Genomic DNA, 13,804 nt, shown 5'->3' on the forward strand with positions numbered 1-13,804 from the left:
GCATCTTTGACTCCACATAAGTTGATATGCTCATTTATTTCCTCATTGGTAGACAACCTCTCTGTTGGTAATGACAGTGTTGCTTGATCAACATTGTGTTCAATTTCAGTGGTTTCTCTGACGCTGGATTTATCAGTGATAATCTCTGGTGTGGTAGAAAACTCTACATCTTCTGATTCTACATGTGATTCAGTGACTTGTACATTTCCATGCTGACTTAACAATTCTGTGTCCTCATCTCTTTCCTTGTTCACTGTATCTGCTACAGGACCAACATTAGGAAGCTCTTCATTTGGCATATCTTGTGAATTTTCATCTACTTGATCAGTAACTTCATCAGTCTGAGAAGTGTCTAATTTGTCCATTTCTTCCAGCACGGTTTCCACTGATTTTTCTTCTGCTTTTGCCACTGTTAGTGATGGCCTTGTCACAGCTTCAAGGGCTGCATTATCCATTGTATTTTCAACAACTTCCTCTGTTGGTTCAAAGTATGATTCAACAACTGGGTCTTTAATGTGTCGTTTTCCTCTATTTCTACGGCTAGACCCCATTTTTCTTCTGTTCCCAACAGGGTTAAAGCCGTTGTCATTTTCTTCTTTTATGCTCATAGAATCATCCTGAGGTTGGGAGTCCAAAGGAGCATTTATTTCAGATTGTTGGGTTTGTAAAGGGGATTTGAACTCCTCATGGTCAGAGAAGATTGCTTCCATCACCTGGTGAACAATTTGTTCAGCACTGGGTTTTAAATTGTCCTCTACTTGGCCTTCACCTTCATATACCTGACATGGTTCTATGTTGCTAATCGATGGATCCTTGGTATTGGATACATTATCATCCTCATTTATCTGGTCCAAAGCCTCCATATTGCTTCCTTTAATGGGACCCTCATCCTGTTTGTCATCAGGATTTGAAACTTCCTGCTTGGTAGAAGAATCATCAGTTGTTTTCACACTCAGCTCTGATTGATATGGGTCCCTGACTTCAGCTTGTTCAATCAGGTTTTCAGAGCAGGTATCAGACTTTTCTGTGGCATCATGGAGCACACTTTCAGAAGAGTGATCATTTTGGTGTATTTCATTAATTTGTGTTGGTTTTTCCTCCTGGTTGTGCTCTTGATTTGAAGCATCTTGTGAATGCTGAGCATTTTTGACTTCACATAAGTTGATATGCTCATTTATTTCCTCATGTGTAGACAATCTCTCTGTTGGTAATGACAATGTTGCTTGATCAACATTGTGTTCAATTTCAGTGGTTTCTCTGACGCTGGATTTATCAGTGATAATTTCTGGTGTGGTAGAAAAATCTACATCTTCTGATTCTACATGTGATTCAGTGACATGTGATTCAGTGACTTGTACATTTCCATGCTGACTTAACAATTCTGTGTCCTCATCTCTTTCCTTGTTTACTATATCTGCTACAGGACCAACATTAGGAAGTTCTTCATTTGGCATATCTTGTGAATTTTCATCTACTTGATCACTAACTTCATTAGTCTGAGAAGTGTCTAATTTGTCCATTTCTTCCAGCATGGTTTCCACTGATTTTTCTTCTGCTTTTGCCACTGTTAGTGATGGCCTTGTCACATCTTCAAGGGCTGCATTATCCATTGTATTCTCAACAACTTCCTCTGTTGGTTCAAAGTATGATTCAACAACTGGGTCCTTAATGTGTCGTCTTCCTTTATTTCTACGGCTAGACCCCATTTTTCTTCTGTTCCCTACAGGGTTAAAGCCGTTGTCATTTTGTTCTTCTATGCTCATAGAATCATCCTGAGGTTGGGAGTCCAAAGGAGCATTTATTTCAGATTGTTGGGTTTGTAAAGAGGATTTGAACTCCTCATGGTCAGAGAAGATTCCTTCCATCACCTGGTGAACAGTTTGTTCAACACTGGGTTTTAAATTGTCCTCTACTTGGCCTTCACCTTCATATACCTGACATGGTTCTATGTTGCTAATCGATGGATCCTTGGTATTGGATACATTATCATCCTCATTTATCTGGTCCAAAGCCTCCATATTGCTTCCTTTAATGGGACCCTCAACCTGTTTGTCATCAGGATTTGAAACTTCCTGCTTGGTAGAAGAATCATCAGTTGTTTTCACACTCAGCTCTGATTGATATGGGTCCCTGACTTCAGCTTGTTCGATCAGGTTTTCAGAGCAGGTATCAGACTTTTCTGTGGCATTGTGTACCACACTTTCAGAAGAGTAATCATTTTGATGTATTTCAATCATTTGTGTTGGTTTTTCCTCCTGGTTGTGCTCTTGATTTGAAGCATCTTGTGAATGCTGAGCATCTTTGACTTCACATAAGTTGATATGCTCATTTATTTCCTCATGTGTAGACAATCTCTCTGTTGGTAATGGCAATGTTGCTTGATCAACATTGTGTTCAATTTCAGTGGTTTCTCTGATGCTGGATTTATCAGTGATAATCTCTGGTGTGGTAGAAAACTCTTCATCTTCTGATTCTACATGTGATTCAGTGACTTGTACATTTCCATGCTGACTTAACAATTCTGTGTCCTCATCTCTTTCCTTGTTTACTGTATCTGCTACAGGACCAACATTAGGAAGCTCTTCATTTGGCATATCTTGTGAATTTTCATCTACTTGATCAGTAACTTCATCAGTCTGAGAAGTGTCTAATTTGTCCATTTCTTCCAGCACGGTTTCCACTGATTTTTCTTCTGCTTTTGCCACTGTTAGTGATGGCCTTGTCACAGCTTCAAGGGCTGCATTATCCATTGTATTTTCAACAACTTCCTCTGTTGGTTCAAAGTATGATTCAACAACTGGGTCCTTAATGTGTCGTCTTCCTCTATTTCTACGGCTAGACCCCATTTTTCTTCTGTTCCCAACAGGGTTAAAGCCGTTGTCATTTTGTTCTTCTATGCTCATAGAATCATCCTGAGGTTGGGAGTCCAAAGGAGCATTTATTTCAGATTGTTGGGTTTGTAAAGGGGATTTGAACTCCTCATGGTCAGAGAAGATTCCTTCCATCACCTGGTGAACAGTTTGTTCAACACTGGGTTTTAAATTGTCCTCTACTTGGCCTTCACCTTCATATACCTGACATGGTTCTATGTTGCTAATCGATGGTTCCTTGGTATTGGATACATTATCATCCTCATTTATCTGGTCCAAAGCCTCCATATTGCTTTCTTTAATGGGACCCTCATCCTGTTTGTCATCAGGATTTGAAACTTCCTGCTTGGTAGAAGAATCATCAGTTGTTTTCACACTCAGCTCTGATTGATATGGGTCCCTGACTTCAGCTTGTTCAATCAGGTTTTCAGAGCAGGTATCAGACTTTTCTGTGGCATCATGGAGCACACTTTCAGAAGAGTGATCATTTTGATGTATTTCATTAATTTGTGTTGGTTTTTCCTCCTGGTTGTGCTCTTGATTTGAAGCATCTTGTGAATGCTGAGCATTTTTGACTTCACATAAGTTGATATGCTCATTTATTTCCTCATGTGTAGACAATCTCTCTGTTGGTAATGACAATGTTGCTTGATCAACATTGTGTTCAATTTCAGTGGTTTCTCTGACGCTGGATTTATCAGTGATAATCTCTGGTGTGGTAGAAAAATCTACATCTTCTGATTCTACATGTGATTCAGTGACATGTGATTCAGTGACTTGTACATTTCCATGCTGACTTAACAATTCTGTGTCCTCATCTCTTTCCTTGTTTACTATATCTGCTACAGGACCAACATTAGGAAGTTCTTCATTTGGCATATCTTGTGAATTTTCATCTACTTGATCACTAACTTCATTAGTCTGAGAAGTGTCTAATTTGTCCATTTCTTCCAGCACGGTTTCCACTGATTTTTCTTCTGCTTTTGCCACTGTTAGTGATGGCCTTGTCACATCTTCAAGGGCTGCATTATCCATTGTATTCTCAACAACTTCCTCTGTTGGTTCAAAGTATGATTCAACAACTGGGTCCTTAATGTGTCGTCTTCCTTTATTTCTACGGCTAGACCCCATTTTTCTTCTGTTCCCTACAGGGTTAAAGCCGTCGTCATTTTGTTCTTCTATGCTCATAGAATCATCCTGAGGTTGGGAGTCCAAAGGAGCATTTATTTCAGATTGTTGGGTTTGTAAAGAGGATTTGAACTCCTCATGGTCAGAGAAGATTCCTTCCATCACCTGGTGAACAGTTTGTTCAACACTGGGTTTTAAATTGTCCTCTACTTGGCCTTCACCTTCATATACCTGACATGGTTCTATGTTGCTAATCGATGGATCCTTGGTATTGGATACATTATCATCCTCATTTATCTGGTCCAAAGCCTCCATATTGCTTCCTTTAATGGGACCCTCATCCTGTTTGTCATCAGGATTTGAAACTTCCTGCTTGGTAGAAGAATCATCAGTTGTTTTCACACTCAGCTCTGATTGATATGGGTCCCTGACTTCAGCTTGTTCAATCAGGTTTTCAGAGCAGGTATCAGACTTTTCTGTGGCATCATGGAGCACACTTTCAGAAGAGTGATCATTTTGATGTATTTCAATCATTTGTGTTGGTTTTTCCTCCTGGTTGTGCTCTTGATTTGAAGTATCTTGTGAATGCTGAGCATCTTTGACTTCACATAAGTTGATATGCTCATTTATTTCCTCATGTGTAGACAATCTCTCTGTTGGTAATGACAATGTTGCTTGATCAACATTGTGTTCAATTTCAGTGGTTTCTCTGATGCTGGATTTATCAGTGATAATCTCTGGTGTGGTAGAAAACTCTTCATCTTCTGATTCTACATGTGATTCAGTGACTTGTACATTTCCATGCTGACTTAACAATTCTGTGTCCTCATCTCTTTCCTTGTTTACTGTATCTGTTACAGGACCAACATTAGGAAGCTCTTCATTTGGCATATCTTGTGAATTTTCATCTACTTGATCAGTAACTTCATCAGTCTGAGAAGTGTCTAATTTGTCCATTTCTTCCAGCACGGTTTCCACTGATTTTTCTTCTGCTTTTGCCACTGTTAGTGATGGCCTTGTCACATCTTCAAGGGCTGCATTATCCATTGTATTTTCAACAACTTCCTCTGTTGGTTCAAAGTATGATTCAACAACTGGGTCCTTAATGTGTCGTCTTCCTCTATTTCTACGGCTAGACCCCATTTTTCTTCTGTTCCCAACAGGGTTAAAGCCGTTGTCATTTTGTTCTTCTATGCTCATAGAATCATCCTGAGGTTGGGAGTCCAAAGGAGCATTTATTTCAGATTGTTGGGTTTGTAAAGGGGATTTGAACTCCTCATGGTCAGAGAAGATTCCTTCCATCACCTGGTGAACAATTTGTTCAGCACTGGGTTTTAAATTGTCCTCTACTTGGCCTTCATCTTCATATACCTGACATGGTTCTATGTTGCTAATCGATGGATCCTTGGTATTGGATACATTATCATCCTCATTTATCTGGTCCAAAGCCTCCATATTGCTTTCTTTAATGGGACCCTCATCCTGTTTGTCATCAGGATTTGAAACTTCCTGCTTGGTAGAAGAATCATCAGTTGTTTTCACACTCAGCTCTGATTGATATGGGTCCCTGACTTCAGCTTGTTCGATCAGGTTTTCAGAGCAGGTATCAGACTTTTCTGTGGCATTGTGTACCACACTTTCAGAAGAGTAATCATTTTGATGTATTTCAATCATTTGTGTTGGTTTTTCCTCCTGGTTGTGCTCTTGATTTGAAGCATCTTGTGAATGCTGAGCATCTTTGACTTCACATAAGTTGATATGCTCATTTATTTCCTCATGTGTAGACAATCTCTCTGTTGGTAATGGCAATGTTGCTTGATCAACATTGTGTTCAATTTCAGTGGTTTCTCTGATGCTGGATTTATCAGTGATAATCTCTGGTGTGGTAGAAAACTCTTCATCTTCTGATTCTACATGTGATTCAGTGACTTGTACATTTCCATGCTGACTTAACAATTCTGTGTCCTCATCTCTTTCCTTGTTTACTGTATCTGCTACAGGACCAACATTAGGAAGCTCTTCATTTGGCATATCTTGTGAATTTTCATCTACTTGATCAGTAACTTCATCAGTCTGAGAAGTGTCTAATTTGTCCATTTCTTCCAGCACGGTTTCCACTGATTTTTCTTCTGCTTTTGCCACTGTTAGTGATGGCCTTGTCACAGCTTCAAGGGCTGCATTATCCATTGTATTTTCAACAACTTCCTCTGTTGGTTCAAAGTATGATTCAACAACTGGGTCCTTAATGTGTCGTCTTCCTCTATTTCTACGGCTAGACCCCATTTTTCTTCTGTTCCCAACAGGGTTAAAGCCGTTGTCATTTTGTTCTTCTATGCTCATAGAATCATCCTGAGGTTGGGAGTCCAAAGGAGCATTTATTTCAGATTGTTGGGTTTGTAAAGAGGATTTGAACTCCTCATGGTCAGAGAAGATTCCTTCCATCACCTGGTGAACAGTTTGTTCAACACTGGGTTTTAAATTGTCCTCTACTTGGCCTTCACCTTCATATACCTGACATGGTTCTATGTTGCTAATCGATGGTTCCTTGGTATTGGATACATTATCATCCTCATTTATCTGGTCCAAAGCCTCCATATTGCTTTCTTTAATGGGACCCTCATCCTGTTTGTCATCAGGATTTGAAACTTCCTGCTTGGAAGAAGAATCATCAGTTGTTTTAACACTCAGCTCTGATTGATATGGGTCCCTGACTTCAGCTTGTTCGATCAGGTTTTCAGAGCAGGTATCAGACTTTTCTGTGGCATTGTGTACCACACTTTCAGAAGAGTAATCATTTTGATGTATTTCATTAATTTGTGTTGGTTTTTCCTCCTGGTTGTGCTCTTGATTTGAAGCATCCTGTGAATGCTGAGCATCTTTGACTCCACATAAGTTGATATGCTCATTTATTTCCTCATGTGTAGACAATCTCTCTGTTGGTAATGACAATGTTGCTTGATCAACATTGTGTTCAATTTCAGTGGTTTCTCTGACGCTGGATTTATCAGTGATAATCTCTGGTGTGGTAGAAAACTCTACATCTTCTGATTCTACATGTGATTCAGTGACTTGTACATTTCCATGCTGACTTAACAATTCTGTGTCCTCATCTCTTTCCTTGTTCACTGTATCTGCTACAGGACCAACATTAGGAAGCTCTTCATTTGGCATATCTTGTGAATTTTCATCTACTTGATCACTAACTTCATTAGTCTGAGAAGTGTCTAATTTGTCCATTTCTTCCAGCACGGTTTCCACTGATTTTTCTTCTGCTTTTGCCACTGTTAGTGATGGCCTTGTCACATCTTCAAGGGCTGCATTATCCATTGTATTTTCAACAACTTCCTCTGTTGGTTCAAAGTATGATTCAACAACTGGGTCCTTAATGTGTCGTCTTCCTTTATTTCTACGGCTAGACCCCATTTTTCTTCTGTTCCCTACAGGGTTAAAGCCGTCGTCATTTTGTTCTTCTATGCTCATAGAATCATCCTGAGGTTGGGAGTCCAAAGGAGCATTTATTTCAGATTGTTGGGTTTGTAAAGAGGATTTGAACTCCTCATGGTCAGAGAAGATTCCTTCCATCACCTGGTGAACAGTTTGTTCAACACTGGGTTTTAAATTGTCCTCTACTTGGCCTTCACCTTCATATACCTGACATGGTTCTATGTTGCTAATCGATGGATCCTTGGTATTGGATACATTATCATCCTCATTTATCTGGTCCAAAGCCTCCATATTGCTTCCTTTAATGGGACCCTCATCCTGTTTGTCATCAGGATTTGAAACTTCCTGCTTGGTAGAAGAATCATCAGTTGTTTTCACACTCAGCTCTGATTGATATGGGTCCCTGACTTCAGCTTGTTCAATCAGGTTTTCAGAGCAGGTATCAGACTTTTCTGTGGCATCATGGAGCACACTTTCAGAAGAGTGATCATTTTGATGTATTTCAATCATTTGTGTTGGTTTTTCCTCCTGGTTGTGCTCTTGATTTGAAGTATCTTGTGAATGCTGAGCATCTTTGACTTCACATAAGTTGATATGCTCATTTATTTCCTCATGTGTAGACAATCTCTCTGTTGGTAATGACAATGTTGCTTGATCAACATTGTGTTCAATTTCAGTGGTTTCTCTGATGCTGGATTTATCAGTGATAATCTCTGGTGTGGTAGAAAACTCTTCATCTTCTGATTCTACATGTGATTCAGTGACTTGTACATTTCCATGCTGACTTAACAATTCTGTGTCCTCATCTCTTTCCTTGTTTACTGTATCTGCTACAGGACCAACATTAGGAAGCTCTTCATTTGGCATATCTTGTGAATTTTCATCTACTTGATCAGTAACTTCATCAGTCTGAGAAGTGTCTAATTTGTCCATTTCTTCCAGCACGGTTTCCACTGATTTTTCTTCTGCTTTTGCCACTGTTAGTGATGGCCTTGTCACATCTTCAAGGGCTGCATTATCCATTGTATTTTCAACAACTTCCTCTGTTGGTTCAAAGTATGATTCAACAACTGGGTCCTTAATGTGTCGTCTTCCTCTATTTCTACGGCTAGACCCCATTTTTCTTCTGTTCCCAACAGGGTTAAAGCCGTTGTCATTTTGTTCTTCTATGCTCATAGAATCATCCTGAGGTTGGGAGTCCAAAGGAGCATTTATTTCAGATTGTTGGGTTTGTAAAGGGGATTTGAACTCCTCATGGTCAGAGAAGATTCCTTCCATCACCTGGTGAACAATTTGTTCAGCACTGGGTTTTAAATTGTCCTCTACTTGGCCTTCATCTTCATATACCTGACATGGTTCTATGTTGCTAATCGATGGATCCTTGGTATTGGATACATTATCATCCTCATTTATCTGGTCCAAAGCCTCCATATTGCTTTCTTTAATGGGACCCTCATCCTGTTTGTCATCAGGATTTGAAACTTCCTGCTTGGTAGAAGAATCATCAGTTGTTTTCACACTCAGCTCTGATTGATATGGGTCCCTGACTTCAGCTTGTTCGATCAGGTTTTCAGAGCAGGTATCAGACTTTTCTGTGGCATTGTGTACCACACTTTCAGAAGAGTAATCATTTTGATGTATTTCAATCATTTGTGTTGGTTTTTCCTCCTGGTTGTGCTCTTGATTTGAAGCATCTTGTGAATGCTGAGCATCTTTGACTTCACATAAGTTGATATGCTCATTTATTTCCTCATGTGTAGACAATCTCTCTGTTGGTAATGGCAATGTTGCTTGATCAACATTGTGTTCAATTTCAGTGGTTTCTCTGATGCTGGATTTATCAGTGATAATCTCTGGTGTGGTAGAAAACTCTTCATCTTCTGATTCTACATGTGATTCAGTGACTTGTACATTTCCATGCTGACTTAACAATTCTGTGTCCTCATCTCTTTCCTTGTTTACTGTATCTGCTACAGGACCAACATTAGGAAGCTCTTCATTTGGCATATCTTGTGAATTTTCATCTACTTGATCAGTAACTTCATCAGTCTGAGAAGTGTCTAATTTGTCCATTTCTTCCAGCACGGTTTCCACTGATTTTTCTTCTGCTTTTGCCACTGTTAGTGATGGCCTTGTCACAGCTTCAAGGGCTGCATTATCCATTGTATTTTCAACAACTTCCTCTGTTGGTTCAAAGTATGATTCAACAACTGGGTCCTTAATGTGTCGTCTTCCTCTATTTCTACGGCTAGACCCCATTTTTCTTCTGTTCCCAACAGGGTTAAAGCCGTTGTCATTTTGTTCTTCTATGCTCATAGAATCATCCTGAGGTTGGGAGTCCAAAGGAGCATTTATTTCAGATTGTTGGGTTTGTAAAGAGGATTTGAACTCCTCATGGTCAGAGAAGATTCCTTCCATCACCTGGTGAACAGTTTGTTCAACACTGGTTTTTAAATTGTCCTCTACTTGGCCTTCACCTTCATATACCTGACATGGTTCTATGTTGCTAATCGATGGTTCCTTGGTATTGGATACATTATCATCCTCATTTATCTGGTCCAAAGCCTCCATATTGCTTTCTTTAATGGGACCCTCATCCTGTTTGTCATCAGGATTTGAAACTTCCTGCTTGGAAGAAGAATCATCAGTTGTTTTAACACTCAGCTCTGATTGATATGGGTCCCTGACTTCAGCTTGTTCGATCAGGTTTTCAGAGCAGGTATCAGACTTTTCTGTGGCATTGTGTACCACACTTTCAGAAGAGTAATCATTTTGATGTATTTCATTAATTTGTGTTGGTTTTTCCTCCTGGTTGTGCTCTTGATTTGAAGCATCCTGTGAATGCTGAGCATCTTTGACTCCACATAAGTTGATATGCTCATTTATTTCCTCATGTGTAGACAATCTCTCTGTTGGTAATGACAATGTTGCTTGATCAACATTGTGTTCAATTTCAGTGGTTTCTCTGACGCTGGATTTATCAGTGATAATTTCTGGTGTGGTAGAAAACTCTACATCTTCTGATTCTACATGTGATTCAGTGACTTGTACATTTCCATGCTGACTTAACAATTCTGTGTCCTCATCTCTTTCCTTGTTCACTGTATCTGCTACAGGACCAACATTAGGAAGCTCTTCATTTGGCATATCTTGTGAATTTTCATCTACTTGATCACTAACTTCATTAGTCTGAGAAGTGTCTAATTTGTCCATTTCTTCCAGCACGGTTTCCACTGATTTTTCTTCTGCTTTTGCCACTGTTAGTGATGGCCTTGTCACATCTTCAAGGGCTGCATTATCCATTGTATTCTCAACAACTTCCTCTGTTGGTTCAAAGTATGATTCAACAACTGGGTCCTTAATGTGTCGTCTTCCTTTATTTCTACGGCTAGACCCCATTTTTCTTCTGTTCCCTACAGGGTTAAAGCCGTCGTCATTTTGTTCTTCTATGCTCATAGAATCATCCTGAGGTTGGGAGTCCAAAGGAGCATTTATTTCAGATTGTTGGGTTTGTAAAGAGGATTTGAACTCCTCATGGTCAGAGAAGATTCCTTCCATCACCTGGTGAACAGTTTGTTCAACACTGGGTTTTAAATTGTCCTCTACTTGGCCTTCACCTTCATATACCTGACATGGTTCTATGTTGCTAATCGATGGATCCTTGGTATTGGATACATTATCATCCTCATTTATCTGGTCCAAAGCCTCCATATTGCTTCCTTTAATGGGACCCTCATCCTGTTTGTCATCAGGATTTGAAACTTCCTGCTTGGTAGAAGAATCATCAGTTGTTTTCACACTCAGCTCTGATTGATATGGGTCCCTGACTTCAGCTTGTTCGATCAGGTTTTCAGAGCAGGTATCAGACTTTTCTGTGGCATCGTGTACCACACTTTCAGAAGAGTAATCATTTTGATGTATTTCATTAATTTGTGTTGGTTTTTCCTCCTGGTTGTGCTCTTGATTTGAAGCATCCTGTGAATGCTGAGCATCTTTGACTCCACATAAGTTGATATGCTCATTTATTTCCTCATGTGTAGACAACCTCTCTGTTGGTAATGACAATGTTGCTTGATCAACATTGTGTTCAATTTCAGTGGTTTCTCTGACGCTGGATTTATCAGTGATAATCTCTGGTGTGGTAGAAAACTCTACATCTTCTGATTCTACATGTGATTCAGTGACTTGTACATTTCCATGCTGACTTAACAATTCTGTGTCCTCATCTCTTTCCTTGTTTACTGCATCTGCTACAGGACCAACATTAGGAAGCTCTTCATTTGGCATATCTTGTGAATTTTCATCTACTTGATCAGTAACTTCATCAGTCTGAGAAGTGTCTAATTTGTCCATTTCTTCCAGCACCTTTTCCACTGATTTTTCTTCTGCTTTTGCCACTGTTAGTGATGGCCTTGTCACAGCTTCAAGGGCTGCATTATACATTGTATTTTCAACAACTTCCTCTGTTGGTTCAAAGTATGATTCAACAACTGGGTCCTTAATGTGTCGTCTTCCTCTATTTCTACGGCTAGACCCCATTTTTCTTCTGTTCCCAACAGGGTTAAAGCCATTGTCATTTTGTTCTTCTATGCTCATAGAATCATCCTGAGGTTGGGAGTCCAAAGGAGCATTTATTTCAGATTGTTGGGTTTGTAAAGAGGATTTGAACTCCTCATGGTCAGAGAAGATTCCTTCCATCACCCGATGAACAGTTTGTTCAACACTGGGTTTTAAATTGTCCTCTACTTGGCCTTCACCTTCATATACCTGACATGGTTCTATGTTGCTGATCAATGATTCCTTGGTATTGGATACATTATCATTCTCACTTCTCTGGTCCAAAGCCTCCATATTGCTTTCTTTAATGGGACCCTCATCCTGTTTTTCATCAGGATTTGAAACGTCCTGCTTGGTAGAAGAATCATCAGTTGTTTTCACACTCAGCTCTGATTGATATGGGTCCCTGACTTCAGCTTGTTCAATCACGTTTTCAGACTTTTCTGTGGCATCATGTACCACACTTCCAGAGGAGTAATCAATCTGATGCATCTCTTGCATTTGTGCATGACCAACATTCTGTGCATGCATTTTATTTATAGCATCCTCTGAATGCTGAGCATCTTTGACATCAGATAAGTTGAAATGCTCATTTAGTTCCTCATTTGTTGACAAGCCCTCTGTTGGTAATGGCAATGTTGCTTGCTCATCATTGTGTTCAATTTCAGTGATTTCTCTGAGGCTGGTTTTATCAGTGATAATCTCTGGTGTGGTAAAAAATTCTTCTGATTCTATATGTGATTCGCTGACTTGTATATTTCCATACTGATGTGACAATCCTGTGTCCTCGTCTCTTTCCTTGTTTACTGTATCTGCTACAGGACCAACATAGGGAAGCTCTTCATTTGGCATCTCTTGTGAATTTTCATCTACTTGATTGCTAACTTCGTCAGCCTGAGAAGTGTCTAATTTGTCCATTTCTACCAGCTCGCTGGATAGTGACTGGTCAATTAGCTGCTCATCAACTGTAGGATTTAAATGTAACCTGGAGTCAGGGAGTTGATCACTAACTTCTGCACTCTCGAATGTATCAGCTTTGTCCATTCCTCCCTGCATGATTTCCACCAACTGACAAGAATCAGACACCATTTTACAGTCAGTCTCACTTTGAGCATGCTCTGCTTGCAGACTTTCATTTTTGGGAATCAAACTTTCCACATCAAACTCTGAATTACTGGGGTTCTTTACCTCAATACCAGGCGTTGTGACTGAATACAAAGAGCTGTCATTTGCCACATCTAAGAGATCATCATCATTCCCTTGACTCAATTCTGCCTGCCTCTCAGGTTGTATTGCAAGTGACAGTTGTGTTGTTTGGACGGTTTCATTACTCATATTTTCCTCAACTTCCTCTTGAGGTTTGTCAAATGGTTCAGCAACGGAGTCCTTGACATGCTGTCTTCCTTTACTTCTACGAGTAGATCCAAGTTTTCTTCTGTTTCCTGTAGGTTCTGGTGAGGGTGGATGTTTGGTTTCCAATAGGGAATCTTCAGGATTAGGTAATATATTTAACAATTCAGTGTTTTCTTCTGGTATGTTGGCTTGTACTACAGAGGTACTGTCCTTTACTTGGAACTCAGGCTCTGATGTTTGATTTTGGTTTCCCCCTCGACGACGTGAACCATATCTTTTTTTCTTTCCACCTTGAGCAGACATGACTTCAAAGTATTTTACCTTAAAGCATGAAAGTCAGTTGTGCAATGTTAATCAAGTTTAATTATCGGCTATCCATGAAATAAATTATTTAAATTTGCCTTTTCTTTAGGCTACTACTTGCAAACAACCTAAAGAAGAATTTTCTCCTA

Source organism: Scomber japonicus, chromosome 3, assembly GCF_027409825.1.
Source record: "Scomber japonicus isolate fScoJap1 chromosome 3, fScoJap1.pri, whole genome shotgun sequence".
In the NCBI taxonomy this organism is placed as follows: Eukaryota; Metazoa; Chordata; class Actinopteri; order Scombriformes; family Scombridae; genus Scomber; species Scomber japonicus.